General features: G+C 49.2%; 1 protein-coding gene across 8 annotated transcripts in view; it reads left to right on the forward strand.

Annotated features, from left to right (window-relative positions):
* Window positions 1–23519, forward strand: part of ARHGEF9 (Cdc42 guanine nucleotide exchange factor 9) — a 210163-nt gene that overhangs the window by 100898 nt on the left and 85746 nt on the right. Inside the window, exon 1 of one of the 8 annotated variants that reach the window (XM_065846656.2) lies at window positions 2198–2218. The exons of the other annotated variants lie outside the window; for them this stretch is intronic. The gene's annotated coding sequence lies outside the window, so the exon portion shown is untranslated. Of the gene's footprint in view, window positions 1–2197; window positions 2219–23519 lie in introns of those variants that run through there. 8 annotated transcript variants of the gene reach the window in all.

Raw genomic sequence — 23519 nt, forward strand, 5'->3', positions numbered from 1 at the left:
AAGCCCAGCGAAGGTGCTTTGGTGCCTGCTGGCTCTGTTTCCCCCTGTTCACTTGTAGCTATCTGTGCAAGGGGTATCGGCTTCGCTTCGGAAGAGACTGAATCTCCCTTAAAAAAAAACCCAAAATTGATGCTGAGGATGGTTTGGCTTGTTAAACAGCTCAGATTTGCTTTATTTTCCTGTTAGCTGCCATGTGTCATTAGTTGTAGAGGTTGCAGAATCTCCTGGAAATATAATGAATGAGCAAAGATCACCATGAAAGGGAATCAATCAAACAGCAGCCAGAATAATCCTCTCAGAGAAGCAGTTTAAAGCGACATAGTGATTTGGAGGAGTAAGGGTAGAAAACTGAGAAAAAACCCGCCAACAAACAGCAAAACCAAACCAGTGGGTTAAAAACGGCTGCAACTGTGTCTGAATGTTTCTTTTCCTCCTGGTTAACTCCCCGGCATTAGGGTTCACCTTTCAATAAGATTTCTACGAGGAATGCTTGGTACCTAAGGCGGTTTGTAGTGTGTACAAAGTGCATTCCTCGAGCCGGAGTTTGTACTTGCGGGGTGGTGTTTGGGAGCGGGGTGCATGGGGAGCACGGGGTGTCGTGCACGCTCGGCTACCGGGGCAGCGATCGCTGGGAGCTCCTTCGTTCCCATCACTGAACGTGCTTGAGAGAATTCATGGAATTTTATTACAGCCGTCTCGCCTTTTATCGTCCCGGAGGCCGGTGGAGTCAAAGCGAGCAGGTTTATGCGGAGCAATATGAGCGTGAAAGTTGGGAGCAGGAAACTTTGTTATTGCAGCAACGCTGTTATTGTTATATCAGGCTTCCTGTTGGACTTGAGGGGGAAGAGAGGAAATAAGCCTAAAAAGTGAGCAAACGCTGGGGTTTCTTGCTTGTTTAGTTTGGTCCCTGTTTCCCACTCCCCGTCATCAGCGGCCGCTATTTCAAACAGACCCTAAGCCACCCGTCCCAACCCTATTTTTCTAGTGTTGCACCTGCAATTTTGCATTTTCCAAATGTACAGTGGAGCCTTGAGCTGCCTGGTTTGCAGGAGCAATTAGCTGGTTAAACACCTCCGTCTTCCCATCCTTCTCAGGAGCAGCTTGATCCATGACAGGCTGGATTAGCAGCTTGTTTGGGGCAACAGCGTCCTTAGCTGCTTGCAGCAGGTCCCCTGTACTCATAAATGACCGTGCTTGCAGAACTGGGGGTGTCATTTGCACGCTGTAAAATATCGATGTGTAGTGGAGCTTTCCTAAGCTCCGCGGGACTGGCCGTGGTTGGGTTCCTGAGGGTAGTTTGGCCCCATAACTACCCCTCCCTATTGGAGGACATTGAGTTTGTCACATTAGTGTGGATGCTCAAGCCTGGGGAAGGGAGGAGGGATCATTCCTTTAAATAAATCATAGCACTGACCCTCTGGAAAATAGATCTCCAAAGGAAAAAATAAAATCATTTGTATGCAAATAGCGTATTTGTAAGGCATAAAATCTTCTTCAGTGGTCACTCCTGTGTATTTGCTGAGGCTGGGTGATGGGAGACCTGCCTTGCTGTTTGTCTGCTTAAGCAGGATTCAATGTTATTTGCCACAGGATTCATGAAAATGCCTCTGACTGTATCATAGCAACCCCGTTTCACACAGTCCATAAAAAGTCCGTTCTCCTGAGCGGCAATCCGCCGTCTTAAAGATTCAGGCACCCTTCACGCCGTGGGGAAGGGGTGCGTTTGTTTCTCCCTCGGCAAAAGCCTCCGTGTCGGGGTGACCCTGCTAGTCCTGCCTTCACTCTGATTTTCGTGTTCTTTCTTTAATAAGAGGGCTTCCTTTGGTGTGTTTTGAAGGCTGCCTCCCCCACCCTGGCTGTTTCCCACCTCTGGTTTAAACCTCCCCTGACAAGTTGAAAGGGGGACGGGACAGCTCAGAGGTCTCTGACGCGATGGCTCTTTTCCATCCTGCCATTTGGATTTTCCCCGGGATGGGAGCAGCGCGGCACTCGCTTGTGCTTTGTAGTGAATGAAGATCTGCCCAGACCCGAGCCCTCCTGTGGGAATGCAGAGGTGCTTTCTCATCCCGTAGATGAATGTTGTGAACTGCTGCATGTTCACCTGACTCCTGCCCCCATCTGTTTGCATAATGTGGTTATATTTCTTTTTGGATCAGGTATTCAGTACACAGCCCGACCGCTGTGTATAATGTCTGAAGGAAAATTGCCAAAAATCGATGTAAGTTTGGTGGGCTTTTTTGGTTTTGTTTTAATTTGTGACTAGAACCCCTCTTCCATATTGCTCATTTCATTTCCTTGTCGTTCTTTGATTTCTGTATTTAATGAATGCTGGTTGTGATGGGAGATCCGGTGCTCTTTGTTTATAGTGCTTGCTTGCATGTATGTATGTATTATGCCTGTATTGTGTCTGTATGTGCTATATGTTTCTAATAATACATCTGTGTTGGGGAGGAGGGGGAGTGTCTATATTTTACATTCACGGTGTGTATCTTTCTCACCTGGGTGTGATAATCATCTTCAATGTGTATCTCCCAGTGGAACCTTATGAGAGCTATTTTGGTAAAATGCAGGGCTTTATCTGTTACATGTGGAATGTCCACTGACCAGAAGTTAACAAGCTTGAGGAGGACTCCGTGATCTTAATAGTTGTGTAATAATTGTCCTGTCGTGAAGAGGATGTTGGTTGAGGAACTGCAGCGGTGGCAGAGGACAGCTCTGCTGGGTCCTGGGTTTGCACTGATTTACTGTATGGCCTTGGGCATGTTCCCTCGCCGCGTTGTGGCTCCTCTTCCCCTGTTGTAGCAGAGGAACATCACCCATCACCAATGCATAACCAAGCCTGTCGACTCGTGTTTCTTCCCTTTCCGCGGTGTCCTGTAGCTGCAAAGCGTCGTTGTTGCTGGGGCAGGGATGTGGTGGGATGGGTGGACACTGTGGGGGTGCCCATGTTGGCCCAGCTACACGTGGCTGCATTTTGCCTGTTGGATCTGCTGTAGCCAGCAAGCTGTAGTGATTTATGCTGATCACTAAAAATAGACCCTCCTGGAGAACGTGTGATTTTTTAAATTGGTTATAGTTGAATTTCTTTCCTGAGTAGAAACATGTCTTAATCTGAAAGAGCCCACAGATGGCCAGGTTGACTCTAACCCTGCTCTCCTCCTCCCCAGCAAAGGACCATTCAGCCTCAACTGCTTATTTAGAATTAAAAACAGTTTTGGAGAGCATTACCCTGCGTTGTCGGAGACACCACAGTGACAGCACATGTACCTGGCTGTTCGGGAGGGTCAGAGGACCAGGCTTGTGTGGGGAACCCTGGCCGGGGGATCTCGGGGGGTTCAGAGCTCCCAGCATAGCAGAGTCCACGAGCAGAAAAGTCTGCCCATGCCCATGTGGAAGGTCCCGTGTGCTTTAGTGCCTGCCCCTTCTTTCACATCAGCTGAGACATGTATAACATAACGTATAGGCTGCTGGCAACGATTGTGTTTCTATTTTCGGCAACATCTCTGGCTAAGTAAAGCAGGGGCTGCACTGCAAGCCGCTTCGCTCTGAAAGCTGAACTGCTTCTCTAGCCCTGGTACCTTCTTCCAGGACCTGGCCAGGACTTGCAGGCAGACAGTTGTAACCCCGATGGGTGCCTGGGGGAGAAGCAAAACGTTCTCAATAGATGGCATCACCCCCCTGCCCCAGCACGGGGTAAGGCAGCCCGACCCTTTATTTATTTCTTTTAAATTTTTGTTTGGTTAAAACCCAAAGTTAATTTTTAGATCATTTATCATTGTTACATCATCTTACTGCCCCACCACAAGCAGGGGCAACTGTGTGCTCCAGCATCCTTTCCTTCTGGAGCTGCCACGGGGAGCTCTGTGGTTTTACCACAGCAGGTCTGGGGGTGGATTGGTCCTTCCCGCTTTGTTTCCAGCGGGCAGAGCAGCGTGTCCGACTGTCCTGCTGCCTCTCAGAGCAGCGTGTCCGACTGTCCTGCTGCCTCTCAGAGCAGCGTGCCCGACTGTCCTGCTGCCTCTCAGAGCAGCGTGTCCGACTGTCCTGCTGCCTCTCAGAGCAGCGTGCCCGACTGTCCTGCTGCCTCTCAGAGCAGCGTGTCCGACTGTCCTGCTGCCTCTCAGAACAGCGTGCCCGACTGTCCTGCTGCCTCTCAGAGCAGCGTGCCCGACTGTCCTGCTGCCTCTCAGAGCAGCGTGTCCGACTGTCCTGCTGCCTCTCAGAGCAGCGTGTCCGACTGTCCTGCTGCCTCTCAGAGCAGCGTGTCCGACTGTCCTGTTGCCTCTCAGAGCAGCGCGTCCGACTGTCCTGTTGCCTCTCAGAGCAGTGTGTCCGACTGTCCTGCTGCCTCTCAGAGCAGCGTGCCCGACTGTCCTGTTGCCTCTCAGAGCAGCGCGTCCGACTGTCCTGTTGCCTCTCAGAGCAGTGTGTCCGACTGTCCTGCTGCCCCTCAGAGCAGCGTGCCCGACTGTCCTGTTGCCTCTCAGAGCAGCGCGTCCGACTGTCCTGTTGCCTCTCAGAGCAGCGTGTCCGACTGTCCTGCTGCCTCTCAGAGCAGCGTGTCCGACTGTCCTGCTGCCTCTCAGAGCAGCGTGTCCGACTGTCCTGCTGCCTCTCAGAGCAGCGTGTCCGACTGTCCTGCTGCCTCTCAGAGCAGCGTGTCCGACCGTCCTGCTGCCTCTCAGAGCAGCGTGTCCGACCGTCCTGTTGCCTCTCAGAGCAGCGTGTCCGACTGTCCTGCTGCCTCTCAGAACAGCGTGTCCGACTGTCCTGCTGCCTCTCAGAGCAGCGTGTCCGACTGTCCTGTTGCCTCTCAGAGCAGCGTGTCCGACTGTCCTGTTGCCTCTCAGAGCAGCGTGTCCGACTGTCCTGTTGCCTCTCAGAGCAGCGTGTCCGACTGTCCTGCTGCCTCTCAGAGCAGCGTGCCCGACTGTCCTGCTGCCTCTCAGAGCAGCGCGTCCGACTGTCCTGTTGCCTCTCAGAGCAGCGTGTCCGACTGTCCTGCTGCCTCTCAGAGCAGCGTGCCCGACTGTCCTGCTGCCTCTCAGAGCAGCGTGTCCGACTGTCCTGTTGCCTCTCAGAGCAGCGTGTCCGACTGTCCTGCTGCCTCTCAGAGCAGCGTGCCCGACCATCCTGTTGCCTCTCAACACCGTGGCCTCCGTCCTCGGATCTGTTTCCCTGCCTGCCTCGTGTGGTGACCTTTGCAGGGCACGGCCTGCCTGTGAACGATGAGGATAATTGTCCTGGGGTTTGCACCGTGGGCAGGGATGTCCCCAGGCATCCTGGCTGTGCCCTGTGCCACCAGAAAGCCGGCTCAGCCTCACCAGGCATCAAGTAAGAATCCCTGAATGATGCTGATGGGGTTTGTTTGCATCAGTTCGCCCTCGATACCCCAAAAGTGTCTGTTGCTAAAGGGTTAAGTGCCTCCTGGTGCCAGTTGCTGGGTCTTTAAGCTGCTCTGAGGGAGCTGGGGTCACACTGGGAAGATGCTTGGAGAGGAACTGGCTGAGCTATTGATGACTTTGAAAGTAGCAAAGATCCTGTGGAGGGGGTGTTTCTTATTAAAAAATGCGACATGGTCTCAGCTACACAAATATAAATTTAGAGAAATACCCTATGGATCAGTCCTTTACCCTGATAAGTAGTGGGCTCATTTGCGGGGCCTATCTGTAGAAAAGTTTTGTCAAGTAGAATTGTTCAGAAACAGGTTTTTTCAAGGATTTCTGTGGACCACGTTCCCCATGTTATTTCTGATGTTTCAACCCTCCTGTATTGTATTCGGTGGGTCTGACAAGGTTTTCTTAATAGGTTTTGTACTGAAGTTTCTGTTCTGATACCAAATTTAGGGAAGGCTTGTTATCTAAAATTCTTTCTTCCTGGCTTGATAAGGTGCTGATTAATTTTATGCAACTCTTTTTCCTTATCTAGTGGAGCTTCAGTCAGTGTAATCTTGGAAAAGTGTGATCAATCTTTAATGTTTGTTTTAAAGTCTTTTTCTCAAACCTTTTAGGCACTTCTTTTATGAAGTTCTGTGAGCATTAAGTTAAAAAGTAACAATTATAGAACAGGTTTTGAATCCAGATGAAACGTTTTAAAGTTTCCGTAAAACAAGAAAGAGCATCCTTTAAATGGCTTTTGACTCTGATGTAGTTTTAGGAATTAAGTTAGAATTTTATTACTCTAGCGTTGGACGTATGCGAAGCTGGATGCATAAACCAGAGGGTACTAATGGTGCCCATATGTAGGGATGCGCATGTGTACCTGTGTGATACGGGGATGAAGGAGGGGCCGGCTCTCTCTCTATAAGGTGAGGAGGGTCAGGGGCCAGGTCTTGGTGAGGATGGGGCTGTTTTGGGCACAGGGACACCAGGCCAGGGCAGCGGGAAACTCGACTGTCATCACCAGAGAGCCTCTGCCTTGCTTTCGTGATCAGGAGTTGACATCTGCATAGATTTCCAGTCTGCTCCGGTCCGGGGTAGATGCATCTCTGATCTGGTGCCCAGCACCAGATCGATCGCATCTCCTGGACACCAAGGGTTTTGCAGAGGCACCTGAAAGTCTTTCCTAAAGAGTTAAAGTACACACAGGTGCAGAGCGAAGAAGCAAAACCTCGTGAACCTGCAGGCTCGGAACAAATACGCTTAAGATTAACCAGCTGCCTTGTAAGGCTTCAACCAGGAGGGGCCTGGCTTCCTCGGTGCAAAGCTGGAGCCTGGGAAGTGTATTCACAGACTGAGCCCCTGGATTTTGGAAGCGCTGGCCTCGCTCCCCTGCTGCAGGGGTGGGTGCTGATGACTGGGTGCCGGTGCCACCCCCTAGATGGGATGTCACTCAGCCCACTGCCGTTTGCACATCAGCACAGTGTCTCCAACTGTCACAAAAGCCATTTTCCCAGCTCGCCGTTAACTCAGTATGAGGCTGTGTCTGGTCCCCAGGGCCCAGGTTTGGCTGGAGGTTGCAGGCGGTGCATTCCTGATGCTTCTTATTTTACCATCTCCCCCGTTGCTTCCTGATTTCTTGTTCACCCGCTACTCCCTGTGTTAAAGAGTTGTTGTGTTTTGCCCCAGAAAATGGTGATGGTTTCATCTATTTCCAGTGTGTTTTTTAGAACAGATGCCGGGCTCTCCCTCTTTCATCCTTGCACACGAATGTGTGTATGTGTGCATGCGTGTGCAGGCATTTGTGCATCTTCATATCTATTTCTTTTGACATATACAGGGAAACTTGTATATTAAAACACATGTGCATATGTTTTCCTTCCCAGATATATTTTGGAAAATATGAGTCAGCAGCAGGCGAGAACACATTACATAATCTCGGGGAGTGAAGAAAAGCTTGCCATTTATTAGGAGGGAGGCTTTCTGCAAGCAGCATTTTCTAACATCATTTTGTTACCGCACTTTGGTGCGTGCTTCTCGGTCAAGTGGCCTTATTTCCATCGTACACGGTCGTGTCCAATGCAGAAATGTAGCTGCGATAGCCTTGGGTTTTATGTTTTTAAACCCCGCAGTAACAGTAGCAGAGTTACAGGGCTGTGATGATGATAACGACTTTTCTCCTCTCCCTTAACATGTTTTCCTGCAAAGACACTGCGATTTTCCTTTTTGGTTCCCCCCACTCCCCACCTCCTGCTGTTTTCTCTAAAATCTCAGCACTGAGAGAAATCACACATGAGAGCAGCTGGAAATAAACGTTGCCCCCTCCGCCTCCCCTCTGCTCGCGGCCGCCCACCTCCACCGCCTCCACCTCCATGGGAGAGTGAAGTCAACAGCCACTTTTAGCCTCGTCTCCTGCTCTCGCACGCTCTCCCCGCGACTCGCTTCCAATGCTTTGCAGAGCGCGGTGCCTGCGCCTGCCTGCCTGGAATTCAGAGGGGGTTGAACACTATTTTAACAGCTTCGGGTGCTTGTCTGGTGCCGTCGGTGGTCGTGCTATAACGTAAGGGGGTGAGAGAGGACACGCAGTTTTCTTTCTAAGCATTGCGGGGAGCATTGCGAATTATAGAGAGACAGAGGAACGCGGACAAAAAACCCAAGTAAGGTGGATCTGACTCAGGCAGCGGCAATGTCGGGGTTCGGATCCCCCGTCCCGGGCTGCAGTGGGTGTTGTGTGGTGGAGGCCGGGAAGCCGTGGGGCACTGAGCAAGCCTCGTGTTTGGGTGCTCTTATCAGTGCCCTATCTCGGTTCCTCCATCTCTAACGCCAGGCTGAATTCCAGGCTGCCCAGTCAAATCCCTGCATTCCTGAAAGATGCTTCTAAAACCTAGGAGGGTAATAGGCACTAGCGGAGTTAAAGGAAAGAAAGAAAAGGCCTTGTTTGTTTATTTTTAATTTGTACAAAAACCCCAAAAGGTTCTGAACTGCTTTCATCTCCCAGGGCACTGCAAATACTTGTGCTGTGGCTAAGCTAGCGGTTGCCTTTCAAGCAAAGAGAAAGCTCTGTTGTGGTTTTAAAATATCAAAGCCTTCCCAAGGAGGCAGCAAATTGCCACGCGGGCTGCAAGCGGGAGTGCAAGCAGCTCCGTGCCCTGTCTGGGACAGTGTCTGAGCCACACGCTGTAGAGAAAATTGAGAGAGACACGATAATTGATGGTGACGGAATAACCTGTTTATCCAGAGCGCTCTGTCTTCACCCCCATTAGCTTGCGGCTTTCTGATGCTTGGGGACAAGAGAGTTTAAATTGTCTGCATTTTTAAAACCACAAAAATCTCTGCAATAACCGGGAAATTCTTAGGAGCTCAGCCGAAGGGATGTACTCTTCAGTCCAGCGTCCATCAGGGCTCTCTGTATCTTATTTAAAAGCCTGGTTTGAGCTCTGTGTACCTGCCCAGTGTTTGGAGCAGCTGGGGGGTTATAAAGTGCTCCTGGGACTGCGGTTTGGGGGAGCTGCCCCCAGTTTCCAGCCTCTCCACAGCCCCGTGGGTGATGGTGCAGGGGCCATTCGCCTTTCTACGTCTTTGTTTCTCCTCCTGTAAAATGTGCAGAAGGAAATTGCCCTTTCCTGTTAACTGATTTGACAGCTGAGGATGAAGAGTACTGTATCAAAAGCAGAAGGGATTATGGCAGACTCAGAATTGCTGAAAAATGCCCTTTGCAGGCAAAGGTGAGAGGGGGAGCTGGGTTTGCTGTGGCAGAGCAGGGCACCCACCCAGGCTGCTCCCTCCTTTCCTGAAAAGCAAGGCCTTGAATTCCACCTGAGATGCCAAATGATGTCAGCAGGATCCACCAGAGATTCATTTGGTCTTGGATATTTTGCATATGCCACGTCAGATTGCACCATTACTGTTTGTGCTGTTTTAAACAGCGTTCAGCTAGATAAAGGTCTCCATACCTCTTCAGAGCCTTCAATCGTTACTCATTAATAATACAGTTGCTATCTCGTATTAATTCATCCAAATCAGGTTTTTTGGTTCTCTAAGCCTTTTGTGGTTTCTGTGCAGTTAAGAAATTAATCTGCATTAAGGAGAAATACCTAAGTAAAAATAGTAGCTTTGCATTAGTAGCTTTGCAGGCCAATGGTACCTGGGGTGGGTTAGAAGGGGGTGGTCAGTAGGTCAGAGAGGTTCTCCTGCCCCTCTGCTCTGCCCTGGGGAGACCACACCTGGAATATTGTGTCCAGTTGTGGCCCCTCAGCTGCAGAAGGACAGGGAACTGCTGGAGAGAGTCCAGTGCAGCCACCAAGATGCTGAAGGGAGTGGAGCATCTCCCGTGTGAGGAAAGGCTGAGGGAGCTGGGGCTCTGGAGCTGGAGAAGAGGAGACTGAGGGGGGACCATTCATGGGGATCAATATGGAAAGGGGGAGTGTCAGGAGGAGGGAGCCAGACTCTTCTGGGTGACAACCAGTGATAGGACAAGGGGCAACGGGTGCAAACTGGAACACAGGAGGTTCCATTTAAATATGGAAAAAACTTGTTCATGGTGAGGGTGTCAGAGCCTGGCCCAGGCTGCCCAGGGAGGTTGTGGAGTCTCCTTCTGTGCAGACATTCAAACCCGCCTGGACACCTTCCTGTGGAACCTCAGCTGGGTGTTCCTGCTCCATGGGGGATTGCACTGGATGAGCTTTCCAGGTCCCTTCCAACCCCTGGCATTCTGGGATTCTGTGATTCTCTCATGGCTGAAGCTGCAGGGCAGAACCATTCATGGTAGCCAATAGACCTCACCTTGTAGCCACCACTGGGAGAGGAGAGGCTGGCGGTGCACGAGATGAATGGCACAGAAGGCACACGGAGCAGCCCAGCCCTGCTGGGGACGGTGGGATCCCGTTGTCTCGTGGAGACTTGCTGTCTCTCCGGAGTGACGTGAGCTCACGTCTTACTTGCCACATCTTTCCTTTCAGAGCTGCTGTGTTTGCCCATCCCCTCCCCAAAGGAAGGTTCTTCCCGGAGGCACGCTCCCTCCTGTTCTGTGGAACCTGGCAGGAAGTGTCTGTAGTGGTTAGACTCAGATGGTCATGAAAGACTTCCCCTCGTTCCTTTGAGCAGTTCTCCACAGCTGAAGGCATCTCGGCATCACTAACAGTGGGTTTTGCTTCCTTTTATTTCCCCTTGTTCCTTTCTGTTTCTACTGCAGACAGTTTTACCTTTGCAGGGCTTTTTTTTCCACGTCAGGTTGAAATTCAAGCAATAATAATACTTGACATTCTTCATTCCAGCATTCCAAAAATGTTTTCTGAAGTTGGGTTACTTAAAAGCCTTTGTGCTATATAAATACTTGAGTACTTTTGCTATTTTAAAATGGAAATGGGTGCCTGAAAACCCTTAAAAGTCAAATGAAGATCAGAGGCTTGGGACTACTAGCAGTTTTCTCTGTTATCCTCAGGAGCTCTCTGGGGAGATTGTGTAGGGTGAGTACAAAGGGGCTGCTGTGCTGATCAGAGCCCTGTGCATCTGTAAAACTCAGTCCTGATGCCCCTGCGGGCTGGGCCTGGTGTCTGACATTCCCGCTGCTGGCCTGCCTTGGAATCCTATGTTTTACCATCTTCTTTTTACAACTATTCCTGTGCAACAACAGCCAGCAAATGGCTGGAGTGGGGCTCATGGCAGCATTGCCCTTTTTCACAGTAGCTGGATTTGCTTCAGAAGCTTTTCAGCAAAGCAAGGCTGTTTTTCTGAAGTCCATCCTTCCTCACTGTTTTCCTCCCTCCCTGTGGCTTATGAGCAGGAATCAGGACAATAGATGGACGTTTATGTCCTGGAGGCTTGCGACAAGGGCATCCTGAGGGTTCAGGGCAGCTCACAAAACAATTGCCTCTGATAAATGCTCAGAGGTTTCTCAGCAGCTGTAGTCAATGCTCACAGTGGGTATTTTCACCACTGACCAGCTATTCATTGGGAAATGTCACAAGGCTGTGTAAGCCACCAACAGCATAATCCTTGTAGTAATAAAACATAAAAATGGATGCAGAGCGATTTGAGCAGAAGAGTGGAAAGAAGAAGATGGTTAAAATCCAAGGAGTGGCTTCTGAAATGCAAAAGGATCTAGAAAGCAAAGATGCAAAAATAAAATCCGAAGCGGAAACGGTAACATTTTTACAGCATTGTGTAACTCATTTTAATTGCAATCCATCTAGAAATCTATTTGAGGCAAGAAATCAGTTCAGAATTGTAGAGCGAAGCACTGGTCTTCCAGATGTTTGAAGCTTTCTGGATTGTTATTTTCAGCTTCTTTCCACAGTTTATTTGAATTCCTTCTCCCTTGCTGTGACCATGGAAAGACCCCTCCGGCTGTGTTGCATGTAGGGTGTCCTGGGGCTTTCAGCTCTGAACTTTCCCTCTTGTTGTCTCTTGAGAAACACCATGAGGTGATTGTACTGGTGAGCTCGGGGGCTTGGAAGCTGGAAGCCCCAGGGTTTCTGTAGGATAACCCTGCTTTGGAGAGGACCACACTGTGTCTTCCAGGCTGGACTGGGGTGATCAGGATGAACTCCTGCTTTCCTTAGACAGTACTTGTGTGTGAGCGGTGGGAGCTGGGGCCATACTGTGCTATTTACTCCCATCACCTCTTTTAAATACATTTGGTCAGATTGTGCAAAACAGGCATTATAGCAGCCTAATCATCTGGTACTTACCTTTCACCGTACATAGTCTTAAGACACTGGTCAAGTCTCTCTGTGTTAAAAGCTTCTGATATTTGGCAGGTTATGGTATGCTTGTTTTGGCGGTAATAAGTCCTGAATCTCACAGATGTCATCGTGTCATTCCCAGCAGTCTCCTGAAAGGCCAGCCCGGTACACCTGACATTTCTCTTGCATTTGGTGGCATTTGTGAAGGAGGTTTTACCCTGTTTCTTGTCCATCTTGAGCATTCAGGGCTGCTGACAGTGATGTGCATTGAATCTGTTTCTTGGCAGGCGCTGTGCAGAGACTGAAGCCACAGTGTGTCCGGGCAAAGCTCGGCTCTGCTGCCAAGCCACCCCGTATCGTGGGACAAACGTCCCTCTCCTGGAGGTGGGCTCTGCTTCACCCTGGCTGTCGTGGCTTTTTCCCAGCCTTGCTTATCCAAGCTCACAATTTGGCTTTGGGTCATGTAGTGTAGGGGAAAGGGACCTGGGGACAGCAGGATGAGCACGAGCCAGCACTGGGCCTTTGTGGCCAGGAAGGCCAATGGTACCTGGGGTGGGTTAGAAGGGGGTGGTCAGTAGGTCAGAGAGGTTCTCCTGCCCCTCTGCTCTGCCCTGGGGAGACCACACCTGGAATATTGTGTCCAGTTGTGGCCCCTCAGTTCCAGAAGGACAGGGAACTGCTGCAGAGAGTCCAGCGCAGCCACCAAGATGCTGAAGGGAGTGGAGCATCTCCCGTGTGAGGAAAGGCTGAGGGAGCTGGGGCTCTGGAGCTGGAGAAGAGGAAACTGAGGGGGGACTCATTCATGGGGATCAATATGGAAAGGGGGAGTGTCAGGAGGATGAAGCCAGGCTCTTCTCGGTGACAACCAGTGACAGGACAAGGGGCAATGGGTACAAACTGGAGCACAGGAGGTTCCACTTAAATATGAGAAGAAACTTGTTTGGGGTGAGGGTGTCAGAGCCTGGCCCAGGCTGCCCAGGGAGGTTGTGGAGTCTCCTTCTCTGCAGACATTCAAACCCGCCTGGACACCTTCCTGTGGAACCTCAGCTGGGTGTTCCTGCTCCATGGGGGGATTGCACTGGATGAGCTTTCCAGGGCCCTTCCAACCCCTCACATTCTGGGATCCTGTGATTCTCTGATTGCTGATTAAGTGCCTCTGCTTTGTGCATCAGGGACTCGAGGAGCAAACCGCTCGCTGGCTGCTTCCAGAATGTCCCTGTAGCCTTGGTGTCCTTCTGCCTCGTGCACTGTATGGAGTGCAGTCCTGGGAGCTGGACTCAAGCCATGGGGCAAGAAACAATCAACCCAGCAGGCACACCGGGCTCCTCAAAGATCAGACATCTGTTTGGAGATCAGGTGTACAGACAGGTGAAGGTTAGAGGCAGGAATTCAAGGAAACAGGAGGCTTTCCTGACAGCCAGACACTTAAAAAAGGTTTCCCAGCAGAATGGCCCAAAACGTAAGCCGTCAGCTCCAGATGTGCGATATCTCCTCTAACCTCCCTTCTGGCTTCCCAGCGTGTCCTCCTGGTCTTGTCTCTTTGGGGCTGTCCTTACGTGCCCGACAGCAGCGTGTCTGTCACGGCTCCATCCCATGCTGCCCCCTGCTTGGGACGGGGGACACGTCCCTGCTGGGACAGCACAGCACCGTTTGCCTGGTGAGTCTTTTCACATTAGCGGTAGATCCAGTCTCTACTCCTTGTTTCTGCTGACAGGGTATTAAATGCATTCACGTTTAAATGCCTGGCTTAGGGCAACAGAGATGTGGAAAGAGGGTTTGTTGGAGGTTTACCAAGTCAGGATGAATCTGCGGAGGAACCATCCGTAGTCCGAGGAGGAGGTGAGGAAAGGGGAGATGCCGGCTTTTCCAAACCGAGAGAGTGCAGGTGAAAGAGGGAGAGATTACAACACAGGAGGTAAAACTAAGTATAGAGTGCTGTTCTAAAGGGAAAACTGGGTCTGGAGATCAGGACAAATTACAGCATGCAGAAAATGTGATCCACTAGGCCATGGATTTGTGTTTCTGGAAAATAACTGAAGTGCCCTCACGGGGGACAGTTCTTATGAGTTTGGAGCAAATACCAGGAATGGGTACTCAAGGGAACAGTCTTCCTTTGGCTTCGAGCAAAACAGTTGATTCACGTGTGGGAGTTTTTGAGCACAGAGTCCCCCAAATTGCAAGGGGCACTGGCTTTCCTCGCCCACAGGCAGATCTGGGCAGCACAACTTAATGAAGGGGCAGCACCAGCAGCATTTGCACAAAACAGAGTTTATTCTAATGCTAACTGCAGAGAGGAGCAATAAACCTCCCAAGCACAGATGGATTCACAAGGAGAAGGGCTCTGGAAATGGGCTGTTGGTAACACTGGAGCAGACAGGGGGGGAATATTTTAGTATTATTACCTGGAGTGGATTCAAGCTCTGAACAGACGGTGGAATTTGCCAGTTTGACTCTGCTAGAAAGCTGGGCATTGGAGACACGCAAGCCAAGCGGTCCCATCCATCACCGGCTGCTGTGTCCACCAGTGCTTTGTGAACGTGAAAAGGCTGATTAAGTAAAAGCTCAAGGTTTGGTTTGGTGGTGATGCTGGTCTAGACTGTAGTTATAGGTGCTAGAAGCCTATATTGCAGATAAGTCTTGGTTTTGGCACCGATCCTAAAGAAGAAGAAACAAATAAGGAGTTACTTCATATACTGGAATCACTGTTTTGATTACTGCTTTTGAAGATTGATAGAGGTGGATTTGGCTGTAAGAAAAGGATTTATCTTGGCAGTTCAATAGCCTGATCTCTGTAGTGTAGTCAGAAGTCCCCTGGATTTATGGGTGACCTTAGAAAGCCCAGGCAGTATTTGGTCAGCCGGCGCGCTAGACAGACAGGGCTATCGAGTCTTATCTGTGTCCAGCAGCCTCAATATCTTATTTCTAAAAAGGCTCCTGTATTCATTACCAAGAGCATCAGGTTCTTCTTCTAACACACACAAAAAGCCTTAATACTTAAATAATTCTGTTCCATCCTATGCTACTTATTCATAAACTCTACCTACTTTATGCTGATGCATAAATACAGAACAGACTATTTTTCTCCATTTTCTTTACCTGCAGTAGCACCAACCATTTTAAAACCACGAGCTGAAACTCCCGAATTCTTGCAGATCCTGATGAACCCAATGGGAGAGAACACTGGGCAAGGAATCTGGGAGTCTGGAAACGAGCCCAAGACCTTTGAAACTATGAACCAGGTTCTTGGTCAATGAAGGCTTCTGAGCTTTTCTGATTTGTTAAGAAGTACAAGATTCTTGTAACTACCATATTTTAATCTTTCATCTGAGACTATCATGTATTGAAAAAAGGCATCAATAATTTAAACCTATGCACTGCACTTTCAGGAGGATTATTTTGAACTAATAGTAGATATGCAACCTTTTTCTGGAGAAAAACATGAAGGTTTAATCTCTTTAGAGTTTGTATGAATGAATACGGCCAGACATTTAAAGTGCTTTCTACACGTACTCACTACCCATCCAAGCCCAAGAAAAGGCTATTTTTTGCTACCTGATGTAATGAAAAGTAAAGAATATAAAATGCTTGTTGGCTGTTGCATGCTCACAAACACCCATAGTGTGCAACAGGAGTGAGGGTGGCAGAGCCTGGCCCAGGCTGCCCAGGGAGGTTGTGGAGTCTCCTTCTGTGCAGACATTCAAACCCGCCTGGACACCTTCCTGTGGAACCTCAGCTGGGTGTTCCTGCTCCATGGGGGGATTGCACTGGATGAGCTTTCCAGGGCCCTTCCAACCCCTCACATTCTGGGATTCTGTGATTTATTTGCAGCCACACGTGTCAGAAATTACCTGCACAGGTGGGATGGCCGTGTGGATGGGCAGTCACGCGTGTACAGAGCGATGTAAAGGTGACCACACATTGAGTTGTGTGCAGCTTCAGAGAACCAAATATACACACGTTACTGTGTCATGAATTTGGACACATGGGATTCTTATGTAGTTTCTTACGTGTGCGGTTATTGCAGGTAGGGAGACAGACTCTGCTGCTCATAGATCTGCATGGAGGTGCCTGCCCACTGGCTTAGATCCATGGTATTTTAGTGTTGCTCTGAAGATTGCCTCTAAAAATTCCCCAGGATTTCTCCAAAAAAAACCACCAGCAGCCTTAAACTCAACTCATTTCCTTTACATGGAATGGCAAAGCTCATCAATAGCAATCTCAGGCTGCAAGGGAACACAAAGACTTCTTGGATTTGACACCCTTGTAGTAAATAGGGCATTACTAATACAATAGCAGTAATAAACCACAATGTATGAATTTAGAGAGTTAGAAATGATTGTGTTTGTGGTGCTTTTCCTTCGGTAGCAGGCATTATTTCTAGTGCCAACAGAACAGTTTAGGTAATATTTGCTTGTTACTTTGTGGAATCAATGAACAGCATCATTGAACAGGTTTGTGCCTGGGGACTGACAAATGCTCGGGTGCTTTTGTACCTCTGTGGTTACTTTTATTAACTGGCGTGAGCTTAAAAGACGAGGTGGAACCCAGGAGATCGCTGCTGCTGCTCCTGTTGCTGCAGAACGAAGCTCTAACCAGTTCGTTGGAGGCTTTGCCTGGCAAGTTGTCTCGGAACTTTTCGTTTTCTTTTCAGCAGGAACGTCACATATGATAGAGGGACTCAGAGGGGCCGGTTTTACCTTTAAAGTCTAGGTTTAATTTTTTTCTGTTCAAAAAGATGTGTTTCGACAGTTTGTCACATCGGCTCAGCCTGCCGTGTCGTGGGCAGTGAAGTGTTAGGAAGGAAAAGCAAAAAGTATTTTGATGAAGGATCAAGTCAACTCACTAATGTTTTCTGAACATCTCCTGCGCTGACCTCGGCCCGCGCAGGCACACGTGCTCCTCCCGCTCTGCTCTTGCGAGAGCTTGTGGAGGTGCTTTTTGGGGAGCTTTGGGGAAGAGTTGTGAAGGGGATTTGCTGGAGGTTTGTGCTTTGTAGCAGAGACATTTCGCCAGCTTCTCCTGAATTGAAGTCTCCATCATGTGCTTATTTTTGAACTGAGGAGGAGGGAAGGAGGGGAGGTATCATCATCAGGCATTTTTGTAGCTATGGAGAGCAGGGAAGGCAAAGTCTGTGTAGCACAAGAGACTCTAAATCTCCCTGTTTGGGTTCAAGAAAAGCACAAAACCAGTCTTTTTTTTTAAACATTTAATTATTTACCTTCATGCTGCTGCTGAATCAACTGAGAGAACTACAAAAGATAATGTACTTCTATTTTTATATCTTATACTAATGCGGTTCAGGCTAGAATTTTCCTCCGTGTGATTGGCTAAAACAAGGTAGGAAAAATTCAGAGGGAGAGGAGGAGGAGGAGGGAGCGAGATGCTAAATATTTAGCGGTGTGCATGCATGCGGTTTGGAGAAAATGTGCAATGCGTTAGCGAAGCAGAGCGCTGGGAAAGCAAGAAGAGAAGCATTTTATTCATGTAAAATGATGAGCAGAGGCTGGGCCTCTGCAGGCAGATCTGTGGCACGGGGTGGCTGGAGGCAGTGGTGTTGTCAGGCCGGAGCTGCTGGCTCGGGTTTCTTGGCAGGGCTGCAGAGCGGCGGGTTTGTGCACCAGGACTGTGTTGCACAGCCCTTGCCACCAGCCTGGGCTCGCTTGCTTTCTGTAAAGCATCCTCTGTGACTTGGCAGGACTCGGGCGCTCCATCAAAAGTTCATTAGTATGTTTGGTGAGAGACACACGGCTGCGTACAGCCCGCTAGCGAACACCAGGGAGAGGAATATAATGGGCCAGAGCAGATCAAAGAGAGCACAAAATGTCTACAGCCTTTGCTGTTAGCGGAGAAACGGCTGTGGAGGAGAGAATAGGAGGACAGGTGGTGGTACAGGGGCTTAGGCCTGACTTGTGTTGCAGGAACAACCCCAGGTTCCAGTGTAAGCTGGGGAATGACCTGTTAGAGAGCAGTGTAGGGGAAAGGGACCTGGGGGTCCTGGGGACAGCAGGGTGACCATGAGCCAGCACTGGGCCCTGGTGGCCAGGAAGGCCAATGGTACCTGGGGTGGGTTAGAAGGGGGTGGTCAGTAGATCAGAGAGGTTCTCCTGCCCCTCTGCTCTGCGCTGGGGAGACCACACCTGGAATATTGTGTCCAGTTGTGGCCCCTCAGTTCCAGAAGGACAGGGAACTGCTGGAGAGAGTCCAGCGCAGCCACCAAGATGCTGAAGGGAGTGGAGCATCTCCCGTGTGAGGAAAGGCTGAGGGAGCTGGGGCTCTGGAGCTGGAGAAGAGGAGACTGAGGGGGGACTCATTCATGGGGATCAATATGGAAAGGGGGAGTGTCAGGAGGATGGAGCCAGGCTCTTCTCGGTGACAACCAGTGACAGGACAAGGGGCAATGGGTGCAAACTGGAACACAGAAGGTTCCACTGAGATATGAGAAGAAACTTTTTCCCGGTGAGGGTGGCAGAGCCTGGCCCAGGCTGCCCAGGGAGGCTGGGGAGTCTCCTTCTGTGCAGACATTCAAACCCGCCTGGACACCTTCCTGTGGAACCTCAGCTGGGTGTTCCTGCTCCATGGGGGGATTGCACTGGATGGGCTTTCCAGGTCCCTTCCAACCCCTCATATTCCGTGATTCTATGACACGTTAATCTTAGCCGCAGTATTTGGCACGGAGGCACTGCAGAGATTGATCCCTCCTAACCGCCTCAGCTGGGTGGCTGCTCAGTGGCGCTGTGCAAGCTGGGGACTGCTGGTGGTTAAAGTTCAGCATCCAGATGAATATCAAGCCTAAAGCCTCTGTATCTGATAGCACCTTCTCCAGCAATTTCAGTCCCAGGCAACGGAGATTTGGCCTCGCTGCTTGAACCCGGGCTGTGCTGGGAGCAGGCCTGGGAGGATTTATTTTGCAGCTCCAATGAAATCAGGAATGAGACCTGGGGTTGTACATGGAGCAACCCATGTGAGCTGGTTCTTTCAGAGGTGAGAACCCGCTCCCGAACTGCTCAGATGCTTCAGAAAGAGTCGAATTAAAGCTGTGAGCATTTGACATTTTCTTTCATAATAAAAGAGAGGGAGCAATCAACATACTGAGCCGGTGAGTGATTTTATTAATTTGCTGAACTGCAGTGCTGTCATTCAGTAGAAAATAAGACATCATTTTTTATTTGTGAAACATGAGTGGGGAAAGTAAAGTGTAAATTACAAACCAGCAACGTTTGCTTCGATTTTCCAGCAGCTGATTTGTGCTAACCCAAGCGACCTGAAGGCCACAGGTCCTCAGTGTCCTTGCTTATATTTTGGGAGTAATAATGTGCAATATGTGCACCTAAGAGAAACCAGCTGTGATATTTCAATACTTGGCTAGTTCTTGGCTTGACCCCCTTTGAAGGGGATAGAGAGAGGGTGCACATCCAGTGAGGAAAAACAAGGGAAATGCAGAGGGTTCTTGAAGAGTCACCCTGGGATAACACAAGATCTATGTAGAAATTTGTCCTCTTAAAAGTGGCCCAAATGTGTTTTATAGTGCCCATAAAAAGAGCTGTTAATAAAATTAATGTGGAATGGAAGAACAGCGTGGAAAGATGAAATTTTACAACCCTGACATGGAGTAGATGAAAAGTGTAAATCCAGCCCTGGCTGGGAGCGTCTGGAAAGCGTCACCGTTTGACCCCAAGTAATGGTGCAGCTTCAGTCCAACTGGACGGATCCCCACACCACCATTACCATAACTCATGTCCCTGCTCGATGATGGAATTGCCAAGGCCAAAGGAGATCTATGGAAAACGTAAATACGAGGGAAAGCGGGCAGCATGATCACGCGCGGCACTTTTTGTCATCTGATGCTGTTAAGGCTCAAGGATCCTTTACGGCTTATTTTAGCTTTTCAGGAAAAGTTCGATGTCGAGAATTAAAAGAGTTTAGAACGTTAGGAAAGCGCTGAGTTAGTATGGGAAATAGGAAATGGTGAACTTGGGCACAGAGGAAGCACAGAACCCGATAGCTGGGAGAGACGGCTGATGTTTGATAATGCTGACGGCTGGTTCGCAGGAGCTGTGCTTGTGCTTCCATCCTTTTAAACACCGAAGCCTGAAAATGTGGAAGAAATAGACTTTTTATTTGGTTAGTGCCTTGGACCTGTAAAACTGGAAGTCATAATACTCTGTAAAACATTTGAGGCTATTTGGGAATATAACATTCCTTATTAAACTCCATGGGTTTTAGAGACTTCTTGCGTTTCCATATCAGTGTAGGGGTATGACCTCTGTAATATTTAGCAGATTACTTGAAAAATTGAGACCAGTTTAACAAGAATAGGTGCCACCTTGGTGCTCCAACTCTTCCATTTCTCCCCTGGCTAGAGTTAAGTTCATAATGGTCTAACTGAACCTTTTAGTTGCTAAAAAGATATTGTTGTGGTCTGACATAGGCGACTAGTTTGTGACAGCTCTTTTATCAGAGCCATTTGTCCATGGCTGGAATAACAAAGTGAAATGTCAATAACTACAGTATTTTGTAGAAGGTCAGAAACTGTCAGTCTTTGCATATTTTCAAGGTTACTTTTTGGCTGTTACAACAAACTCTACTGTTATTTGGGAGCTGCAGGGAACACAGACCCCTGTGGGTAAAGAGGAGACGTACCAGCCGTTTGGTAGCTGCTGTTACCTGGCGTCTGTTTGCACCGCATGTAAAGTGAAGACCCAAGTCCAAAGCATGTCGGCTGCAAGCCTGCGATCCAACAACAGAGATGTTTTTCTGTCTGAAAATCAGAAGAACAGATTTGTTTAAGATAAGAAATGCTACGCATCAGAATTCTGTGGCGGTGCCATTTTTCCTCCTCCGGGATGCTAGGTTTGTCTTTTGTCTTGTTTTCTCTTTATTTCTAAATGAAATCTTCCCGGTTAGCTGCACCAAGCAGAGGATGCTGTTGCATCTGCAAGCAGAATATTCCATTTCTTGCATTCTTCCCTGCTTTGTGAACTGTGCTGCTGCAGCTCTGTGCGTTGTCAGGGTGAGCACCGGTCTGTCAGCGGCACTTTGGAAGAGCAGCCAGAATAAATAGTATTGCATTTCTTTAATACCTAATATTTCCTAAGGTGAAATATGAACATGGCTGCCTTTCTTCTGCAAGAAGCTCAAGTGAGCGCTTAGGGAGGCTGGAGAGTAGCATGCTACAGGAGTGTGCAGTCTTTTAACCGTTCTCTAATTGATGAATAATGCTTGGCTGTTCAGTGCAGAACAGCGAGTTTCTTTAGGGGTCCCTCTTTTTAATATGGCTTTCTCAGTTGAGTCTGAACTGAGAATTAATGACTATAATACCTTCTCCTCCCAACCCCTCCATCCCTGTCGCTGGCCCCTTGCAAAGCCCGCAAGCGAGCAGCCTTCGGCCTCCAGTAATGACTGCTCGGGACTGATGAGCCCTTAAACCAAAGGAATTCAAAAGGTATCTTGATATAGGTAAGAAGTGACTCCCACCCTGGCTCTGGTACATGGTTATCTGGAAGGCGCAGCTCCTTGGAGGGGCAGCGGTGTTCTCGGTAGAGGGACGGAGGTGGGAAATGCCGCGGCACCGCACGTGTTACCTGTACATTGAGATAACGTCCTCACATCCCAGACCCTTTGTGTCAGGGTCTGTGGAAGACAGAGTCAAAAGCAGCAGCTTGGTCTGAAGCTTGTTTAGGGCAGAAACACTTTACTGGGAGCAAAGGATCTGTGAGGCGAGGAGGGGATGCTGGCACTGCTGCAAACCCCAGCGTTGTCCCTTACCCATGGGTTAACTGCTCTGCGCTGGCTGGGGATTTATCCACGTGCTCTGGAGTCAGTGGCGCGATCCCAGCTGTGCTCTTGGACGTTTATTTTTGTTCAAAAGCGGGGATTAAATTTAAAAAAAACAACCAACCAAACAAAAACCACAACTGAGCAAAATCTACTGGCTGGGTTGTTTGGGGGCTAAGGGGATTGAGCACCCGGCAGAGTTGCTCTTCCCATCAGAGTGTAGCACATTGTGCTGTGAGATCTTGCGGGTGATGGAGAATGGGAAAGGTCAATCTGAACCTGCAGTCGGCCCTAATGAAGATGCTTTCCGTTCCTCTCTGGCGGAGGATGTGTGCTCACAGCCTGGCATGCCACCGAAATACTAACATTTTTGGCAGGCGACCAAACCAACCATCCACCCCACCTTGTCCTCCCTCCTCCCCCAGCTGAGTCTGAGCTGGTTTGCTCTGGGTTTATTAATATGCTAGTCCTCCTACTAGGCTGCACTGGTCCCCACTCGCCAGGCTGGTGGCTAATATCTGCAGTCACTGCAGGAAAAATGTGATTGCCTTCCTGTGTCATTAACACAGCGAAAAAATCCAAGGGAGGTGTGTGATTGAGATGGCGTGAGCCTCCTTTCTTTGGGGCCTTCAGTATATTCTGTGTAAAACTCTTGAACAGTGAGTGGATGGTGACAGTAGTTACTGCTGGGCTGTACACATGGACGTCTTTTAGAAACCACGTGTGCCCGTGTACACACACACATGCACGGAAACTCTTAGTGTTTGGAAGTGAATCAAAGCAACAGAAGCTCAAAAGCTCAGAGCAAACCTTGGTTGCAAATCTTTTAGAAATACCACTGAAAGAAAGAGAATTCCATGCAGGACACACACAAAAAAGTCGAAAACCAAAAAACCCCAAACAACAAGCACCTGAGCAAACCACAAAAAGCAATGAAGAAGGAAACTCCCTCTGGGTTTCAGCTCATGAATTACCCGCTGCCCACAGTTTTCTCTGCAAAACATCCCCTGGGTCCCTCTCAGTCTGGTGTTATTTCCAGCGCTGATGGCAAGTGGAGCTGCAGCAAACCCGGCACCTCTTGGACGGGAGCCTCGGCAGCATCCCGCGGCTGCCAGCTTGTTTGCTAAGGTTGTGATCTTTAGGGTACCGAGCAGCAGAGTTTAAAAATAACAGGAAGAAATGTCTCTTCTACAAGGCACAAATAAAAAGCGGCCGGTTGAGATAACAGTAATTTAAAGACTCCTGTTGCTGCCTCGGGCGCTGCAGTGGAAGGAGTTGCACGTGCACAGCAGTTTTCCCCATGACAGCAGGTGCTTTCCTCGTTGTCCAGCTGGGGAAATCCAGCTCTCATTTTTCTTCAGTTTCTTTGTTTTTCTGTAGCATTTCTCAGGCTCATCCTGTGCTCCTAAGCCCTGCTGCACTGGATTTGCAGTGTGAAAAGAGCATGTCAGAGGGCGTGGGGGGTGGGTTTGTATTGTGTTGAGCTTAATCTCTATTAAAAATCCATGCTGTTAGAGAAAATGAGTTTCTGTCCTGGGTGAAGCGAGGAATTTGGGATGAGATGCTCTAAACTGCTTAGAAGCTTAAAATGCAAGGTCTGTGTACAGACCCCTGCATCACCGTTTAGGCACCACGGAGAAATTTGTTCTTTGGTTATGGAAACCGCGGAGAAGCGATGCTGAGT

Source organism: Patagioenas fasciata, chromosome 11 (genome assembly GCF_037038585.1).
Source record: "Patagioenas fasciata isolate bPatFas1 chromosome 11, bPatFas1.hap1, whole genome shotgun sequence".
Taxonomy (NCBI): Eukaryota; Metazoa; Chordata; class Aves; order Columbiformes; family Columbidae; genus Patagioenas; species Patagioenas fasciata.